We start from the raw sequence: 7500 nt of genomic DNA, 5'->3' as shown, positions 1-7500 counted from the left end.
TTTTTCAGGACTATTGTCAATCAGCACTGTCATCTGCGAAGGTAACCCAATCCACTCTTCATTTACATTTTGCAACTTTTTCTCTTAATTTGATCTCTCACCTTTCCTTTTTGTGCGCCAGTCGTTTGGTGGAGGTAGCACTTTAATTAATATTTCGGAATGTACGACCTACAACTTAATTTTCACAGAATTGAAAAATTATTTTCCAGTGCTACGAAAAACTAGGTACTGTTCGTAGTGCTTTTTATATGTTCAGGGGTGAGGGTGCTGATGCAACATGTTTCAGAATCTTTGTCATCAGCATTGGACTGTTACTCTTTTGTTTCAGTACCAGAAGCTTCTTGGAGCTTCTATTTCTGCTTAAGAGAAATGTGAATCCATAGGCCATCTTTGAAAGATTTCTTTGTTTACACTATTTGCAGAGCAACCTGTTGGGGTAACTAAGTAGCGACAAAGCTCATTTCCAGAAAGGTTTCATTCCTGTGTAATGGTTTTCCTGGGAAGATTGTTGATGCTGATGCTCCGAAGCTAAAGGATGAGCTGAAATACTATTCAAAATGCCTTAGTTTTTTTTTTTTTTCTCTTTTTGTATGTTTCTACGTTGGAGGCTTGTTTTTGTATGTCAGTGGCCCCTTAGTCTTATTTTAAATGAGTGTTTGTTGCTGCATAATGATAATGATATATCTGATGATAGCCTGATGACTCTTCTCATGTAACTGAGAAGGACCGTGTGCGTGAATTTGCTTCCTTCGACGACGAGGAAATGATCAAAACCTTTTTAATAATCTGTCTTTGGTCTTTTACAATTTCTTGTTGTTTGAGGAACATTTACCGTAGTTGATCTGAGTAGAACGCATTGTGAATAGAAACACTGACGTACAAATTAATACAAAAAGCACTTACATGCTCAACAAAAGAATAATTTATCTTTCAGTGACCTTTCTTCCCCCATTTTGCAAGTGAAGGATAATATTCACAATACATAATGCAAATTCTAAAATTCTAAGGTGCGTTATGAAGGAATAAAACATGACATCACATTCCCGTTGTAGCCAAGTAGCAGAACACAATAGAGACAGACAGCCGGAGCATCAAAATGAGATTAAGGCAAAACCACAATGAGTAAGTGAGTAAGTATCGCCTGAACAACAAATCTATTATACACGAGTGCTGTCAAGGAGGAATGAAGAGTCGGAACACCCAAGAACACTCCACACATCATGACGAGGTCCCTTTGAGCTCTGACCATCGTGAAAAATACGCGGGAAGTTGAATGACGATGACGACGCTTTTCAAGCAAGCGAAGTCAACACATGGCAACAGGTAATACGAAAGTGGAAAACGAGATGTCGCGACGACATGAACGTCTAGGCCGAACCGCGACTGAATAAGAAGGGTGTTAATGAAACTAGGGCTAACATGACAGTATCTCAGCGCATCAGTTTTCTTCTTCCCAACTTCTTCTTCTTCTCGCTTCACGTTGAATCGCCGACGGAGAATGAGCGCCGAGAGGGAAGGAAAGAAGAGGGTAGTGGAACAATCGCGTGACGCCTCAGTGCTTATTGGCTGGAGTGTTGTGGGGTTTGGGGTTTGGATGGACTGACGGTTGACATGGTCGGCTGAATGTGTCCTAATGAAGGAGCTGTTACGGGCTGTGATTGGTGAGCGTAAGTGAATCTAGTTCCGACTCGACTTTTTTTTTTTTTTATGCTCCTTTTTAATTTTTTCCATAAAGGGGAATGCAAACGACGCCGTTTCTTGAAGGGGAAAGGAATTTTGTGCCGTGGCCTCACATCCGACTCGTCCCGGCCTTTATCTGTTTGCAGGGGCGTTTTGAAATCTAATTAATTGGGTTTTGTCTTGGAATATGATGAGTTACTTTTTTATCCCCTAATGCGATGGGAATGGCTTAAAATGTGGTATGAACAATGTTTACGAATGTTTACTATAACAATGTTAACTCTATATGTATTTATATATCTATATATATTTTAGTATATTATGTATATGTGATGTGTGAAAAATACTTTTAAAAAAATTTAAAGAAAACATAACCCTGACTGGTTTCTTCTTTCAATTTTTATTAAATGCATGTTACATTTTGTACAAAAAATTTATTTAAAAATGTTATTGTATTTATTTGTATGTTGTATGTATAGTATATGTATGTATGTATGTATGTATGAAAAATATATATATATATATATATATATATATATATTATATATATATATATATATAAATATATATATATAGATGAGATGTAATCACAGTAGGTATGAACATACAAACAGTTAAATAAGGCCGTTGAGGACATGTAATGTTTGTGGAATCTTCTTTTTTTTTTTGTGAAAGTGGTTGCTATTTATATATCTTGTTTTCACGGGACACTGGCCCTGGATTATTTCTTAATGGAAAATAACATGCGTTACGTTTTGTTTTTGTTTGGACTAGGATCAGCTACACTTTAAAAAAAAAAATGTACATTTCGCATATTTACTTTTAACTAGGTGGATCAACTCTATGCATTCCTACTGGGATGATATTCATATTCTTATCACTCACTACCTCCTGCTGTCCTGTGCGTATATGCAGTTTTTATGCTGTTCACTTCTCTTTTCCAGTGGCCATTTTAATCAGTATTGAATGCGTCACATGAATTACAATGGGGTTAATATAGACTTAATTCCGTTGCTTTGTCAGGAGTTCTTTCCCAGTTTTTATTGTTATTTTGTTGTTCTTATGTGCCTCATTAGCATTAACGTTTTCAATCAGACATGGGAGATCTGTTAATGTCATTATTGTATGGGAGTATAAATAATTTCTGTGTGTTTTATGTTTTTCTGCAATTGTTACTGTGAATATCTTTTATTTGCCGTTCTTCAGGCTTAGTTAAATGCAATCGGAGTGTGTTTTAATTTCTGCCCCATATTCCTCATAACATCTATATCACCCATCAATATAGTCAGGGCTGCATACAATTAATACTGTAGAAAAACAATAAAAATTGACATTGACGAAATATTAGTGGTTTTCTGCATAAAGGGATTTTAAGCGTTATTATTACTTTTGGAAAATACCTTATTCAAAAAAGGTTGGCTAAAAGAAAAGTGACATTTCCAGTGAAAAAGTGGATAAAAACGAGGGCATTTACCACGCAAAAAAAAAAAAAAAAAAAAAAAACTGGACTTTCCTAATTGCCGAAATGATTCACGGCAGCCTTAAATGACAGTTTTTATTTTTGACCTGCGATTACGTGGATGAGGGCGCTTTATCTTTTATACGTGTACATTATTATGATAGTTCTTTATTCTGAAATAATGGTTGATTTAGTTTTATTTTATAATATGAGACAGGCATTGTGAGTTACCTTGGTGGTTTTTTTTTTATCTTTGCAAACACTCTTTTAACTAATTCATCCTGATGAGAGAATGTATTTTATTGTAGTCATTTGACTGTAAGCCTCTCAATAGGTATGTTGGGGAGGGTGAAGTATATCAGATTTTTAGGACTGATTGCCTGATAAAACGGATGGCTGTAAATGTACTTTAATAATATATATATAATAGATATATATATAGATATATATATATATATATTATATATATAGTATATATATATTATATCTATATATATATATTATATATATAATAAAAATATATAAATATATAATTAGTATATATATATATATATATAATATATATAATATTTATATATATGTATATATATACAAACACATAGGCAGAGGAGGCATCGACGAAATGAAAGATTAAAGTTTCGGTACTTAATGGGTGACCATAACAGTGATTTCTATATTTACATTTAAAGGCTACCACTAGTTTTAGGGAATGGTTTGTTACCACACATGCACACACATATGTTTATGTGTGCATAAATGTGTATGTATGTATGGTATACATTGGTACTTATTTATGAATATTCAACCACATTAGTTAACTAAGTAATGGCACCAATAGTGCAACATCCCGGAATAACTGAAAATATTGAGAAAAAAGTTATAAATAAGAACAGTCTAGATTAAATGAAAAAAGAACAAGTATAATTTTTGAGCATATGAACATCTGCAGCCGATAGCAGTCAAACCTCTACGTTGCTTCTGATTAGTCGAATCATTTGAATTGTAACCTCAGAGGGGTGACGAGCAGAATGAGATTCCACCAGTCGAGATTAGCTTTAGTTTTTTCAGTTTTCTTCTAAAAATTGAAAAAGAAACCCACAAAATTACTGTGTATAACGTGTTTACTTATAAGTATTTACATTTTATTTAGTGTTGAGTAAAATAAAATGTAAATACTTATAAGTAAACACGTTATACACAGTAATTTTGTGGGTTTCTTTTTCAATTAGCTTTAGTGATATCGGCTGCAAATATTTACTTCTAGATTGTATTCTAACAGCGGCCAGAGGAATAAGAGTTCCATGATCATACTAACCATCGCTGGAGAAGTATGTGGAGAAGTAGGAGTTCTGTCTGACTCTCACTCTGACTGTCTTACTGGAGCGCATTTCGATGCTCCCCAGTTTTAAAACACAGGCAACTTCGACGTTGGTCCCGTATGTTGATAACTGCCAAAAACAAGAGAGAAAAAAACTGTTATGATTACTTTGGAACTAACTCCACAGGATGATATAATACATGAAGTATTGTTTTAAAGCTGATGCAGAAGCCAAGTCTCTTATGTAGAAAAATTATCTGTGGAAAAGTGATAACTTAAATAAAATAAAAGAAAAAACAAGAGAGAAAAACTGTTATGATTACTTTAGAACCAATTCCACAGGATAATATAATACATGTAAAATGGTTTCCAAGCTGATGCTGGTGCGAGTAAAAAGCTAAGTATTGTATATGGGCGTCTGTGTGCAATATTGCCATAGTGTAGAAGATATGTCAACTTACCAAGTAGAAAAAAAAAACAAGAGAGAAAAACTTTTATGATTACTTTGGAACCAACTCCACAGGATGATATACTACATGTAAAATTGTTTCCAAGCTGATGCTGGTGTGACTGAAAAAGTTAAGTATTGTATATGGGTGTCTGTGTGCAGTATTGGCATGGTGTAGAAGATATGTCAAATTATCAAGTAGAAAAATAAAAAGAGAGAAAACTGTTATAATTACTTTGGGACTAACTCCACAGGATAATATAACACATGTAATATTGTCTCAAAGCTGATACTGGTGTGAGTGAAAAAGTTAAGTAATGTATATGGGTGTCAGTGTGCAGTATTGTCATAGCATAGAAGATATGTCAAATTACCAAGTAGGAAAACAAAAAAAAAAAAAAAAAAAAGAAGAAGAGAGAAAACTGTCATAATTACTTTGGAACTAACTCCACAGGATAATATAATACGTGTAAAATTGTTTTAAAGCTGCTGCTGGTGTGAGTGAAAAAGTTAAGTATTTTATATGGGTGTCTGTGTGCAGTATTGTCATGGCGTAGAAGATATGTCAAATTACCAAGTCTCTTATGTAGAAAAATTATCTGAGGAACAGTGGTACCCTAAATAAAATAAAAGATACATATGCACTTTTGAGTATAAGAAATAATCAAGTACTAAATCTGTTTATTGTAATGTTCATTGTTGCTTAAGTCTAAAATATATATCTAACGAAATTATTTACTTAAAACATTCTTGGTCACGTGTGTGGGTTTTTGTATTCATCAAGAGTCATCAAGAGTAAATTTATCGCGCTTTTAGTTCTTAGTAGCTCAATATCTATATCTCGATTACGCTTGTAGAATTGCAGGTTTTGTGAACTACTTCTAAATACGCAAATCATGCGGTAATAGGCTCCTAATCAACCAATGAATAAATATGGGATATAGTCTCTGTATCTATAGACACACGGCTTTAGATACTGATGACTTTTGTTGTCATAATCATTATACTGTATATCCATTGCCTCCAACTTTGTCCTATTTTCTTTTGTATCCTTAGCTTAAGCTTTCTTTTCAGAGCTTTTATGTTTGGATGCAATATTTTTGTTAATTCTCTCTCTCGCTAGTTTTTAGATCCGAACATGTTTTATCATTTTTGTTATGATTGCCTAACTAATCCCCTCTTTATTGTCTACTTTGAGTCTTTAATTCCAAATACGTTGATATTTATTTGTTCCTTATTGTCTTTCTTTTCTGATACGCTCTTATTCACTCTTAAACGATTTCTTTCACGTGAAGGTACTGTTCAGAAAATTTCGCTTGCGTTCTTTATATTCTTCATATTTTCTGTATTCATTGCGGCTGTTCTTCTAGTCTTTTATTGTTTTTTACATATTTTTATATTCTCGTTGCGGCTGTTCCTTTAGTTTTTGATTATTTATTTTATATTCTCATTGCGGCTGTTCTTTTAGCTCTTTATTATTTTTTATATTCTCACTGCGGCTGCTCTTTTAGCTCTTTATTGTTTTTATATTCTCATTGCGGCTGTTCTTTTAGTTTTTTATTGTTTTTTTTTTATTCTCATTGCGGCTGTTCTTTTAGCTCTTTATTATTTGATCGTCTAGTAATATATAAATTACACTGTGTTCATTCTTTAAGCCTAAAATTTTAAGGTGAGTTTTTAGCTAAGTACTGAAGGAAGTGAATTATTAGTTGAGCTGAAGTCTTGCCGAGTTTTCTGGTAAATGTGATTTCCCTTGTGAATATTATTTTTCTTCGTCACTTTTTAGTCTCATTTTTCGTAGTTCAGCACAAGCGATTGATTATTTCTTCCGACTGCTGGGAACTTAGATTTTTCTTCATGAATCCTCATTCTTTAAATGACTATTATTAATTAGCTATAGTGTATTTGATTGTTTACTTTTCTTCATGAATCCTCATTTTATAAATACCTATTATTAATTAGCTATAGTGTCTTTGATAATTTCAGTCATTCCTTAAAAACCACTGACTCATGCTCTTGTTACTCTCAATATGTTTTTCCCAGATTCGTTTCAAAATCAATAAGTCTCTCCTGTGTATTGCAATCTTATTAAATTCTCCATCTTTCCGAGCCGTCCTTCCGCAGCAGTGTCATCGCAGTGACAGCTAAATGGTAACCTTCGATTACACTGCATTATGGGAGTCAGTGAGGACGCCGCCAGGTCTGGCCAAACGCATTGATAGCAGCGCAATGCCATCCATTTTTTCCCGTTCCCGAAGAACATTTCAGAATTGCCTGTCGGTCATGGTGATTCGTTATCTGATTCCAGCCACTTAAGGTTTCCCAGGTCATTGTGGATGGCAACAAAGACAGCGAAATGATGCTGTTATTTGCTTAAATGATCGAGTCTTTCCAGATTTTTTTCGTTTGTTTGTCAGTCAGGTGTTTAAGAAGTTGATTTCATTTCTCAGGTCAAGCGGTGGTTGTGAAATGAAGTGACTGGTGTCTCAGATGTGTTCTAACTTTTACTTTTCATCAGAAGCAATTATTGTGAAACATTTCCCAACGGAATGTATTACACGTGTTGTAGTCTACAGTCTAAGGGGTTGCAACAGT

At 33.8% G+C, this 7500-nt stretch overlaps 1 pseudogene; it reads right to left on the bottom strand.

Moving 5' to 3' along the window:
- The window catches only part of LOC135207358 (uncharacterized), a 469824-nt pseudogene that overhangs the window by 4298 nt on the left and 458026 nt on the right, over positions 1-7500 (bottom strand).

This window comes from Macrobrachium nipponense, chromosome 32 (genome assembly GCF_015104395.2).
Source record: "Macrobrachium nipponense isolate FS-2020 chromosome 32, ASM1510439v2, whole genome shotgun sequence".
In the NCBI taxonomy this organism is placed as follows: domain Eukaryota; kingdom Metazoa; phylum Arthropoda; class Malacostraca; order Decapoda; family Palaemonidae; genus Macrobrachium; species Macrobrachium nipponense.
This window is presented reverse-complemented; position numbering and strand designations above follow the sequence as displayed.